Source organism: Benincasa hispida, chromosome 12 (assembly GCF_009727055.1).
Source record: "Benincasa hispida cultivar B227 chromosome 12, ASM972705v1, whole genome shotgun sequence".
NCBI lineage: Eukaryota > Viridiplantae > Streptophyta > Magnoliopsida > Cucurbitales > Cucurbitaceae > Benincasa > Benincasa hispida.
The window spans coordinates 52975624-52989872 of record NC_052360.1 but is presented as its reverse complement, the minus strand read 5'-3'; positions in this window follow the sequence as shown (position 1 = coordinate 52989872).

The window sequence follows — 14249 nt, the reverse complement described above, 5'->3', positions numbered from 1 at the left end:
ACTTAAAAAAAAAAAAAAAAAAACATGAAAGACAGATAAACAAAACAAACAACATTAATTCTAAATATTTTCAAATTAAAGGAAATACTTGCTATGCCATCAACTGTGATAATTTTCTCTTCAGAAGATCTGAAAAAGTGTGCCACATCCAAATCTGTTATATTGGATGGGTTAGATATTTCATTATCCTGGTAGGCAAAATTAGCTTCCAAATTTTCAATTTCTCTTTAATTCTTATCTTGTGGAGCTTTTCATTTATAATTATCATTTTATGTGGTTATCTTAAATTTTGAATGATTATAACGACTACTACGTAAAGAATACTTATTTCTTCCTCTATCGCGATCATGACTTCAACAATGACCACGATTATTAAAATCGCAACATTCACTTCAAAGAATGGTGTTGTTTCAGTTGGTCGAGATTCGTAATTTTTCATTCACGATTATTAAAATTCATAATATTCACTTCAGGGAATGTTGTTACTCTAGTTGGCTGAGATTCATGATTTTTTTAATCAATAATTCATTATTTTATCCAGCCACGAGAAGACCTTAGATGAGTTCAAAATACTTTTTTTCTTTAAAAAAAATATTTCTCTAGATATCGCTACTGTAGGAACATATCCGAGACACAAAATGTAGAAAAATGTCTTCTCTAACATATTGATTTAGAATGTTGGAGCCTCAAATGCATCCATTTACAACAAGCTTTAGGAAGAATAATTATTTTCCAATGATCATATCTTTATGACATCCCCGTCTATTTCGACATCAAGCACTCATAATAATTATTACCATAATATCAAATGCTACAAATTGTAATTTTGTATTATTTTTTATGGAACACTATTACAAAATATTGTATTTATATTAGAAATTTAATATATATCAAGTATGTAAAACAATATTGAATTTATTAATTATAACGAAGAGTGGAAAACCGACATACTCTTAGGACCTACCTTTAGCGAGGGAAATGATAGGAGCTCGTGCTAATAACGTGTTGTAAAATTAAGGGAAAAATGAGGCACAACGGGAACAAGAATATCAAGAAAATATAATATAATATTTAAAATAAATATCATATAATATATAACTAAAATAAAATAAAGAAAATCATGAAATTTCTCTTTGAATTTCTCTCCAATGTGCATATCTACAAAATACACAAATGATCACTATTTGTAGTAAATTTGGCAAATTGAGGGATAACACACTTATTCTTCTAGAACACATGAGCATCTACTTTATTGCAATATTTATATAATACCAACAAAATTGTTTGTTATGATTTAAAAATCTGTAATTTTTTTTTTTTTTTGGATAGATAGGTTATGTGGGTCTTATGGGGTATTTTTATTACATGTTATTAATTAATTATATCTAAATTCATTTTTGTGTTTTTCTAATTTTAAAAACATTTTGCCATTTTCACAATAAAAGGTTAAGATTTGTCATAAAGACGCTTAGCCCAATTAATTGAAGTTGAAGAGTTATTATTTTCTCTTCTTATATGATCTAGACACAATAAGTTCACGGAGTCTATTACTAAAAAATATTAATTTTATATCTTATTTATTATTTATACTAAGAGTTCTTCTATGACGGAACAACTCTTCAGAATTTACAACTACTCAGATTTCATAACTTTATCCTAAAAACCTCTTAAACAATAAAGGATAGAACTGTATTGTTTCATAAAGGGTAAAAAAAATAGTTTATTTTTGAAAAAATTACCTTTTTAGTTTTCGATTTTTTTAGAAATAGTTGTTTTTGGTCCTTAAGATTTCAATTTGACAAATTTAGTTCTATTTTTTAAGATGGGGTTTTAAAAAGTTTCTCGCTTAATTATATATTATCATTATTATGATTTTAAATACTAAAAATAAATTTTAAAATTAGAAAAATAGAAAATAGTTTCTCACTCCTCTTTAATCTGTTAGGCTCAAATACACATCAAATTCGACTACTATTATCTAATCTCTAATGTCAAAAACCTTCTCTCCAGAATGAAACTTTAGAAACCAAATATATACGTTAAGAAAAAAGTAATTCTCATTTTATCTTTTTAAAAAAAGTAATTCTCATTTTATTTTTTAAAAGCCCAAAGCAACAACATGAACACTTGAAGGGGCTAATTTTGTCAATTTTCCTAATGTTTAGTCGTTTTGTTTGAATCGTCATTGTGGACAACTATTCTGTGGAAATATGCTAAATGGATTGATGGGAAATTAATGGCGGCCGACAAGTTTCTTTCCTGAGATATAGATTGCAACGCACTTAATAAACCACTTTCTACTCACAAATATTCTAATTTAATTTTTCTTCTGTAATTCTTAATAAATCTTAAATTTATTCTATATTATTATTTTTAATAAATCATAAACTTAGTCCATACTATTAATTTATTATTATTTCTTAAAAAATAAATTTTAAAAATATATTTTCATAACGTCTTTTTTTACAAAAAAAAAATGTATTAAAAAAAATTACACTTTTAGACACTAAAATTTGATTTAGATTACATTTGGGTCTTTATATTGTCAAAATAATTTTATACATGAGGTTCATATTTGGTTTAGACATAAAACAAATTTGCTCTTAGTCACTCACAACGTAGAGCTCGGAACAATAATTCCCAATACAATTTGAATCACTCAAATGGAGAAGTGACACATGATAGACTTTGGATTTTGTTGGATTTTAAAAGAAAATATATTTTTTTAAAATATTATTATATTATATTAAGTTTTGGGATCTTTTTAAATATAAAAGAATATTTCAAAATATTTACACATGTTCAAGTTTCTATTGGTTGTACAATTTCTTTTGAAAATAATATGAATTATCATTACTACTTTTTAATCTCAACCATTTCGACTTTCTTTTAACAATATTTAATGGCTAAAATTGAATTTGTTTTCAACATCTCTCTTTTTAAACTTTCGTCTTTTCCAAATTTTCACAATAATTTAATAGAATTTTCATTCCAATTCAAAAATACAAAGTTTCATTGTTGCTCTCTCCGAACTTCAATTTTCTTCTTGTCATCTTATTTTATGAGAGATTTATATATTGCGATAATTGATTTGTTGTAAACTCAAATTTGTAAATTCCCTATTTTAGAGAGCTTGTCAAATGTGTTCTTTAATTTTTTTCAAATTATTGTAAGAGTTGCTCTTGATCCCGAAAAAAGAGTTATTATAACGGTTTGATCCTCAACCGTGGAAATGATCAGGTTTATTCTTGCTGTAGGAGAAAGAGTTTGTAGTTGTTCGACTCTAACCCGTGTAAAGATGACTGCTTCTAGTCAATACCTAAGAGGAGCTTGGGAGGTGGATATAGGCTGGATTATGTTGAACAACTATAAAAGCATAGGGTCAATTTCTTTATCTATCTCCCAATTTATTTTGTAATTAATTTTTAATTATTGAAATCAATTGCTCATATTTGTTTATTTTAATTGATATTTATATTATTTGTGAGTCTAATTATTAGATTTAAACGGAGTGCTGTTTTAATTTATTGATTACTTTAATTTGAATTCATTTGTATAAAAATCTTGTTTAAATTACTTATTAGCTAAAAATATATTGATTTTCTTAATTGAGCCCACGTTAGTAAAATGTTTTAATTAGTTTTAATAAATCCTATTCACCTCCTCTAGAATTGTCATATCGATCCTACCATTAATAAGATTCAAAATTTATAAATTTATTAAATTCAAGTACCTATTTGACAAAGACTTGAGCCAACTAATACCAATACCAAAAGAGGAAAAAGAAAAAAATCATATGAATCCAATATTCCATTATTGATAATATCAATAATTGAACACCCACATGAAAGCAAACCTCAATAATAATTACAAACAATCCAAGAAAGAAAAATCCCATAGTCTTGATAGAAAACAGGGAGAAAATGATGAACAAAATAAAAAAAATCTAGAGATTGATCAGATATTTTTTTAAAGAGCTGACAACTTAAATAGTTGATCCATAATACTTTATCAAACTCCATATCTCATAGGGGGTTTATGAGACTTCTAAGTTACATTTGTATCAGCTCTAGGTAATATTTTGGGGTTATGGTAATAAAATTAGCCCTAAAGTTTTTTTTTTTTTCATTTTTTCATTTTTTTGAAGAAAAATCCTTTTCAAAATAGTATTTTTAGACCTTGATTATGGGTTCGTTTGGAAAAATTTGGAAAAAAATATTTTTCAAAAAACTCATTTTTATATAAACACTTTTTAATAAAAATCGATTAAAATACATTTTGAAAATCTATTTTAATAATTGTCAAATACTTCAATTTCTTTGAAAATGACTTATTTTCTAAATTAAACACTTGAAAATATATTCCGTGATGTTAGCATCTAAAATTTTAGATGAGAAATGACGTTTATGCCCTTGCTCACTAAATATAATTGAAATATGTATTTATAAAGTTTTCTTTAATGAGAATATGAATTATTTAATATAACGTTTTTCTTTTTTAATCATGAAAAATAAAATTTTAAGACCCGGTCTGATAATTATTTGATTTTTTTGTTTTTGTCTTTGAAAATTAAATCTATTTCATCCACATTTCTTACAATTATTTATATTTTTCTTGAATACAATGGTTGAATTCTTAATTCAATTTAAAAAAAGACAACTTTTTAAAAGTTACATTTTTTTAGTTTTTAGAATTTGACTTAGTTTTTAAATCATTGGTGAAAAGTAGATAAAAAATAAATAAACTCGGAGATGGAAGTAATGTCTTAGGCTTAATTTTCAAAAACAAAAACGAAAAAAATAAAACGATTACCAAACAGCCTACATATATAATTTATTAAAAGAAAGAAAAAAGAAAAATAAAAAAAAAAAGCGTTTAGATTTCCGTTTCAGAAAACTATAGAAATCCAGCTGAGATTCGTGCATTCTGTGCAAAACGTTGCCGGAATCCTTGAATTCGGCCGGAAAATGGCCGAAATTCATGATTTTCGGTTAGGACTCGTGAAATTCAGCTTGAATTTGGTCGGGATTCATGAACTTCTTCGACTGAAATTTGGTTAGAATTCATAAATCTCAACTCTAATTTAGCTAAGATTCATAAATTTCCGTCGAAAAATTTCACAATTGACGATTTTCATTCGAAATTTGCTCGAAATTCATGATTTTAGCCGGAACTCATAATTTTATTGAAATTGATTGAGATTCAAGCTTTTTTTTTTTTTTTTTTCAATCTTAAAATTTTAGATTTATGTTCTTGAAAAATAAACTTATTTTCTTTTTTTATGATTTATAATATTTTTAAATAGAAAAATTACATCATTAACTAAATTCCAAAAATAAAAATAAAATTTTCAACATTTGATTTAGTTTTGAAAACACGAGTAAAAAGTACATATCAAAATAAGAGATTTAGTAATAGAAGGAATGTTTATAGACTTAATTTTAAAAACAAAAAATAATAAAAAAAAAACAAAATAGATACCAAACCTTTACTTCTAAAATTCAAATCTGTTGATATTGAAGAAAAAAAAAAAGAAAAAAAAAATAAATGAGAGAACTTGAAGGAAAGAATAAATTTTTATTTTAGATCGAAAAAGGAGACATCACAAAAAAAAAAAAAAAAAAAAAAAATTCAGAAATTGAAACTTTGGACCCACCCTCAAACATAAAGTAATAAAATAATAAAATAATAATTTTGAAAAGAGTTAAAAACAAAAATTTAAAGGGGGCTAATTTTGTAAATTCCCCTAATATTTTGTTGTTGTGTTTGAATTATCATTTTGCATAGCCATTATCCATATTCTAAATAATGAATTGCGGAGGAAATAATGGCCATCCACAAGAAAAGTTTCTTTAAGAGCTTAAGTGCGTTTTCCTTGGTTTTGGATATGTATCAATCAATAAGTTAAAGTTCAAATATTATTTTGTACTACTTTATAATTTTTTTTTTATATAAAACATAATCTACATTACCATTCTCTTTATAAATTTTGGAAATATAATTACTATAATAATTATTATAATTATTTTAAATTTATTAATATACATTAACAATAAAGATTGAAAATGAGTATTTAGTGAAAAAATTAACATTAAAAATATAAATCTTGAAATCTAAGAATTACCCTGAAAGAAAATTCAAATGTTAAAGATAAAATTGTAACATTTTGAAAATTAAGGATTAAATTAAAATCAAAAACAAAATTTAAGGATTAAATGTTACTATTTTGAAAGTTAGGAAGTAAATAAAAACTAGACCCTATCATTGAAGATACGTAAATTTATTAAAGGTATTTAAAGTTGAGATAGGATCAAATTAATCTCAATTCAAAAGAAAAAAAAAAAAAAGAAGAAGAAGAAAGAAACAAGATAAACATATCTCAAATCAGTACTTTTCCATGAAATATCTCAGCACCGTTCCATTAAATATCTCAGGATCGAAAATGTTCCAATAACGTTCAGTTTATTTACTTATTTTTATTTAAGATAAAACAAGAAAAACAAACAAACTATAACATTACATCACATGAAATAAGTACAAAAAATATTTAGGGTAAAGAGTAGAAAGGAGAGAGACTCATATTCCTCAATAGCTTTAAATGTAAGAGAATGTGTGAGAATATTTTGACATCATCGAATATGAGAGAAAGAAATAGTTCCCAAAACACAAACCCAATACTATGCCTCATCAATAAAGGAGCCTCTGTGATATCATCTCTAAACAATCAAATTCAACTAAGAGGTTCGAATGAAGAATTTGAAAAATGTTGTTGGTGAAAAACTTAAATAAAAGAAAAATAAGGTTTTGAGAAATCCCGCATAGCTAGATTTGTGAATTGCAACCTCCTTTTTATACTCACACCTTGACTGATGGGTATAATGTTGGGAATGTCCTATAACTCGCAATTTGTGTTAAACATTTTATTTATCAATAATATTGACTTTTTGATTTTGCATCTTATTATGGAAATCCAATAAACGTATCATTGGCTTAGAAAAAGACATTCGACCCATGAAACGAATTTTGATTTTCCAATGATCTTTGATGAAGACTACTGGTGATTGATCAAGTTCTTGAAGAATTCTTCAAAGGTATGATCTTAAAACCCTCTTTTTAGAAGAGCATGCTTTAGTTTTTGCCAAAATTAGTGAATTTGAATGCTTATAATGGATCCTTGATACTTCCACTACATGTTTTCTAACTCTAACAATTGGTATCATCATTTAAGAATTCAAATCGGCTTAATTTTGGTGTGGTGGGTGTTTTTCATGAGATATATGAAACCAATGCACTGATATGGTTTTCTGAGTTTTGGCATTTTAATTCTCTTTAATTTCTCAATTAAATTTATAATTGGCTCTTGTTTTATGAGCTTATATGTGTTAGCAAGAGTCTGTAATTTATTTGGAGTCATTAGAGTTGAAATTAAGATGTAATTGAAGAAACAAGTGAAGAAGGTCGAGCTACTGTTCCAGTTTTTCAACTTCTGCTCAAAATCGTTGTTGAGGTTCAGTTGCTAAGCGATCGTCTAATTCCAAGCGTTACACGATGTGAAGAAAATCTAGATGATCGTATAGCAATGGGCACTGGTCGTTGTGATGTTGAACGCTAAACGATCGTGTACCTGCGGGAGCTAAGCGATGCATTCAAATACTATACGATAATACTATGCGATTGTTTAGCTTTGGCGTGGGAACTAAATGATATGTTGGATTTGCTAAACAATTGCACTACACGATTGTTTAGTTGCGGTGCGTGCTAAGCAATACGATGAAGTGCTACGCAATAGCGCTGAGCGATCGTTTAGATGCGGTGCTAAGCGATCGTGTAGACGAAGTGCTAAGCGACACAATGATGTTCTATACGATAGAGCTAAGCGATCGTTTAGTTGCAACGGATACTAAACGATGACATGAAGTGCTAGGCAATGGTGTTAAGCGATCGTGTAGTTCTATACGATAGAGCTAAGAGATAGCTAGGTGATGGTGCCGATCGTGTAGTCCTATACGATAGAGCTAAGAGATCATTTAGCTTCGGCAGACACTAAGCGATCATGTACCTCTTTTCAACATAAGGCGATAACACAATACGATTGCCTTCAGCGCTACACGATCGACATTAGCAAGACTTTGAGGTTAGACCGAGAGTAGCCGATTCGACCGATTTTCTCAAGATCCAATTTGGTTCAACTTTAAAGGGTTTTTGGCTGGTCCGGTTCAGAATCATCCAGTCTGGTTCAAGATGCTCGGTTCGAGCGGTTCAAAGACGATTTTGAAGCTATTTGTAATAATTAGGCATCTGTTTGTTTGTTTATGCCAAAATGAAAATCATATCAGTTTGTATTTAATTGTTTATGCATGAGATGTATGTAATAATTAAATAATTCATGTATATGCATACAGTATGCCATATAAATTTAAAACTCCATCGTAGGAAGCATGTTACATGCATTGAAAGTATGTTATAGTTGCTATAATATATAGTATGCTTGTTAGGGTTATGTTTAATATAATGGTTATATTAGATGCCTTTGTTGAATGTTGTGGATGTTAAGCATGTCTAAATTTTGTAAGTTGTTATAAAATTGATTAGACGTTTAAAATCCATAACAAAGAACAGCCGCATGCTCACTTAGGTTAATAACTAGTTTTAAATGTTAAAATAGATTGTTACCTTATAAAATACGGTTACAAACTCATATCGATTCATAAACCTGTCTAAGGCTGAGGGTACTTAAGTTGATGGTTTACGGAACACCTCCTACCTGGGGATTATGACCGAACTATTGAGATTTGTTAAATGGTTTTATGAGCTTGCGTGAGCTATGTGAGGTAATAAAATGGTTTATCATGTCTATAGGTTAAATCCAATTATAAGAGTTATACTTGGATAAACCACTTAGACTTAGGTTATATGAAATTAGCCGTCATGCCTAAGTAAAATACCCAAACATTTAGAACACTTCAGTGGGAGATTAACAATATATTTTATATATAGTTATTAGCTCTCACGTCCTCAAGAGTTCACATCGTGAGATTCATGCTTGGCTTCGTGTCGATTTTACCTCGATTGCTCCATATGGAAAGTGTTTGCATGGGTCAATAACAAGGTGAATGAGGGAAGTAGTTCATAGTAAGTGGGTGAAGGAAATATGTCAACATTGTCCTACGGTCTCCTCCATTAGTTTGAACCGTGAGATTCCTATGTTGTATCTGCTGTCATTTTTATGGGGCACTAGCTAGTCGTTAACCGTGACAATCCCTACGGAGGATTGTAACATAGGATTTGGAACAACCCAGACTTCAATAAAATGAATAGGGTCTTATAGTTCCGTCTTGCATATTGTCTTCTATCTCGAAGGCATATTCATACCGTCTTATAAGATCTGAAAATGGCAGGTCACACTTACAAGAATTACTAATCGTTAGTAAAGATCTTGACCAAAAACGATAACCAAAAGAACTATTGGAATATGAGTTATTCTGGAAATAGTATTTGGTCAAGATACTGTCTTGCTTCTGTGAAGGAATTCTTGATTGCCCCACGGTAGCATTTGTTCTAAATCACTTAAGTATCGTTACAAATAAATAAAGATTTATTGGGTACTTTATTAGTTTTTGCTAAAAATAGATTTAGATGCATATTTAATAGAGTTTATTTAAAATGTTTCAGCAATGTCGAACTCAATCATACAATTTCTTTCTTCTGATAAATTTAATGGAGAGGGTTATTCGAACTGGAAGTCAAACATCAATACGATATTAGTAGTAGAAGAGGTTTGTGTTGACGGAGGAGTGTCCTCGAGTTCCTAGTTCAACGGCTACCCGAAATGTTTGAGACGTCTATGATAGGTGGGTGAGGGCGAACGAGAAAGTCTGGGCCTATATCTTGGCGAGTATATCTGATATACTCAATAAGAAGCATGAGGTCATGGCCACAACCCATGAGATTATGGCATCATTACAGGAGATATTCGGGCAACCGTCATCTTCTATTAGACATGAAGCCATCAAATATGTTTATGTGACTCGCATGAAAGATGAAACCAACGTAAGAGAACACGTTCTTGACATAATGGTTCATTTTAACATTGCGGAGGCTCACAGGGCAATGATAGATGAACAAGTCAACTGAGTATGATACTAGAGTCTCTTCCTAAGAGTTATCTGCCGTTTAGAAAAAATGCTGTCATGAACAAAAGCACTTATAATTTGATGACGTTGTTGAATGACTTGCAAAAATATCAATCAATGATGAAATTGAAGGAAAAAGAAATAAATGTTATTTCGAAATAGAAAAAGTTTTACAAGGGGTCCACGTCAGGTATGAAACCCGTTGATGATAAGAAAGCTGGTCCTTCTTCTTCTAAGAATAAAACCGTACAAATGAAGAAGAAAGGAAAAGGGAAAAAGAAAGCCACCGCAAAGAAAAACGAAAACAAAACTCCCAAAGGAAAATGTTTCCATTGTGGAGAAGTTGGGCATTGGAAACGAAACTGCCCAAAATATATGGCTGAAAAGAAAGCAGAAAAGGCTAAACAAGGTAAATCTGATTTACTGGTTGTTGAAACATGTATAGTGGAAAATTCTCACCTTACCTAGATATTGGATTCAGGCGCCACTAATCATGTTTATACTTTTCTACAGGAAACTAGGTATTAGAGAAGACTTTCTGAATATGAGATGACTTTCAAGGTGGGAACATATGAAGTCATTTCAGCAGAAGTAGTGGGAGATCGAAAGTTGTTTTTTGGAGATTCTTTTATCTTGCTCAAGAATGTGTTCTTTGTACCAAAGATGAAAAGAAATCTGATCTCCATTTCCGGTCTATTAGAAAATATGTACAATGTATCTTTTGAATGTAATGAAGTGTTTGTTTATTCAAGAGGTGTTCATATTTGTTCTGCTAGACTTGAAAATAACTTATACATATTACAACCAACTAAAGCAAGAGCCATTTTAAATATATAGATATTTAAAACGACTGAGACTCATAATAAAAGACGGAAAATTTCTCCTAACGCCTATCTTGGGCACCCCAGGCTTGGTCACATTAATCTTAGCAGGATTGAGAGATTGATAAAAAACGGTCATCTAAATAAGTTAGAAGAAAACTCCCTGCCTCCATGTGAATCATGTCTTGAGGGAAAAATGACAAAAAGATATTTTTCTAACAAAGGTCTTCGTGCCAAAGATCCTCTTGAACTTATACATTCAGACCTATGTGGTCTGATGAATGTTAAAGCTCGAGGAGAATATCAGTACTTCGTCAGTTCTATTGACGTTTACTCTCGATATGGCTACATTTACTTTATCAGTCATAAGTCTGAAACTCTTGAAAAGTTCAAAGAATTTAAGGCTGAGACTGAAAATTATTTAAGTAAAAGAATTAAAACACTTCGATATGATCGAGGTGGCGAGTATATAGATTTTCAATTCTAGAACTATGTAGTAGATCATGAAATTCAATCCCAACTCATAGCACCTGGAACACCACAACAAAACGGTGTTGCAGCAAAGAGAAATCGAACCTTGTTGGACATGGTTCAGTCTATGACGAGTTATGCTTAGTTACCTCAATCCTTTTGGGGGTATGCAGTACAGACTGCAGTTTATATTCTGAATGTTGTTCCGTCCAAAAATGTTTCAGAAACACCATATGAATTGTGGAAAGGACGCAAACCGAGTTTATCTCATTTCCGTATCTGGGGTTGTCTAGAACACGTGTTGGTGCAGAATCCTAAGAAATTGGACACACTTTCGAAATTATGCCTATTTATAGGATATCCCATGGAAACAAAAGAAGGATACTTTTATGATCCCCAAGAAGATAAAGTTTTTGTATTGACAAATGCTACGTTCTTGGAAGATGATCATATTAAAAATCATCTACCTCACAGTAAACTAATATTGCAAGAACTGTCTAAAGATAGTACAGAAAGATCAACAAGAGTTGTTGATCAAGCTGGTCCATCAATAACGGTTGTTGACCCATCACATCCATCCCAATAGTTGGGGATGCCTCGACGTAGTGGGAGGGTTATTCAACAACCTGAACGCTACATGGGTTTAACAAAAACTCAAAACATCATACAAGATGATGGTTTAGAGGATCCATTAACCTTTAAGAAGGCAATGGAAGATGTCGACAGGGAACAATGGATAAAAGCCATGAACGATGAAATGGAGTCTATGTACTTCAACTCGGTCTGGGAATTTATAGATCAACCACATGGGGTAACACCTATAGGTTGTAAATGGATCTACAAGAGAAATAAGACCAAACTGGCAAGGTACAGACCTACAAAGCCAGACTCGTGGCAAAGGGTTTTACCCAAAGAGAAGGAGTTGATTATGAAGAAACTTTTTCTCCTGTTGCCATGATCAAATCAATAAGAATACTTATTTCCATTGCCACATATTATGACTATGAGATATGACAAATGGATGTCAAGACGACTTTTTTGAATGGATATCTTGATGACAGTATTTTTATGTCTCAACCAGAAGGGTTCATCGAAAAAGGACAGGAATAGAAAGTCTGTAAGCTTATTCAATCCATTTATGGGTTGAAACAAGTGTCCAGATCCTGGAATATAAAATTTGACACTGCGATCAAATCTTATGGTTTTGAACAGAATGTTGACGAACCTTGTGTATACAAGAAGATAGTCGACAAAACTGTAGCATTCTTAGTTCTATATGTTGATGATATCTTGCTTATTGGGAATGGTTAGCAACACAGTTCCAAATTAAAGATTTGGATGATGCTCAGTATGTTGTAGGAATACAGATCTTTCGGAACCGAAAGAATAGAACATTGGCACTATCTCAGACGTCTTATACTGACAAAATGTTGTCAAGGTATGCAAAATTCCAAGAAAGGTTTATTACCTTTTAGGCATGGAATTCATTTGTCAAATGAACAATGTCCTAAGATACCTCAAGAAGTTGAGGAGATGAAAAGAATTCCATATGCATCTATAGTTGGGAGTTTGATGTACGCTAAGTAGTGTACACGCCTTGACATATGTTTTACAGTTAGAATCGTTAGCAGGTTCCAATCCAATCTAGGACGTGGTCATTGGACCACTGTAAAAAATATCCTCAAGTATCTAAGTAGAACGATGGACTACATGCTTGTGTATGGACCTAAGGATTTGATCCTTACAGGATACACAGATTCTAATTTTTAAACTGGCATAGATTCTAGGAAATCTACCTCATGATCAATTTTCACTCTTAATGGAGGAGCTATAGTTTGGAGAAGCATTAAGCAAAGTTGTATCGCTGACTCCATCATGGAAGCAGAATACGTGGCCACATGCGAAGCTGCTAAAAAAGCAGTATGGCTACGCAAATTCTTGGCTGATTTGGAAGTCGTTCCAGATATACACCTACCAATCACACTGTATTGTGATAATAGTGGTGTTGTTGCCAACTTAAAGGAACCTAGGAGTCACAAACGTGGAAAACACATTGAAAGAAAGTACCATCTCATTTGGGAGATAGTACACAGAGGAGATGTGATCGTCACAAAAATTGCCTCTGAAGACAACCTTGCTGATCCATTCACAAAGGCCCTCTCGACTAAAGTATTTGAGGGCCACCTAGTTGGATTGGGACTCCGAGTAGTGTAATCTAGGGCAAGTGGGAGAATGTCTACGGTATTAGAGATGCCCTAGTTTATTGTATTTTTCCCATTATGTATCTCAACATTATATCGTATATATTTGTTCTCATTGGAGTTTTAGTCCAAGTCGAAGATTGTTGAGAATGTCCTAGAACTCGCAGTTCGTGTTAAACATTCTATTTATCAATAATAATGACTTGTCGATTTTGCATCTTATTATGGAAATCTAATAAACGTATCCTTGGCTATAGTCTGAGTACTGTAACTTTATGTAGTGACATAAACAGGATCAAGTTGACAATATATAGCCTAAATGGTCTAATAAGTATATGGATGAAATTGGGTATCTCATCCTGGTAACACTATTGGATGCGGCCCACTCTATAGTTGTTACAAGAAGTTGTAAAGTGCTACAAACGATGTGACCCACAAATTGTTCATGTTAAGACATGTGAGTGGGGGCATCCTATGCAATGAGTTTGCATATAGATTGGACCACGAAAATAATCACTTTTCTTTATAACGACCGTTTATTGTTAAAATTGACTATTTCATTTATCAAATAACCTAGGTTAACTCGATCTTAATCCTAAGCTAGCTATGAACTCCTGTTTGTT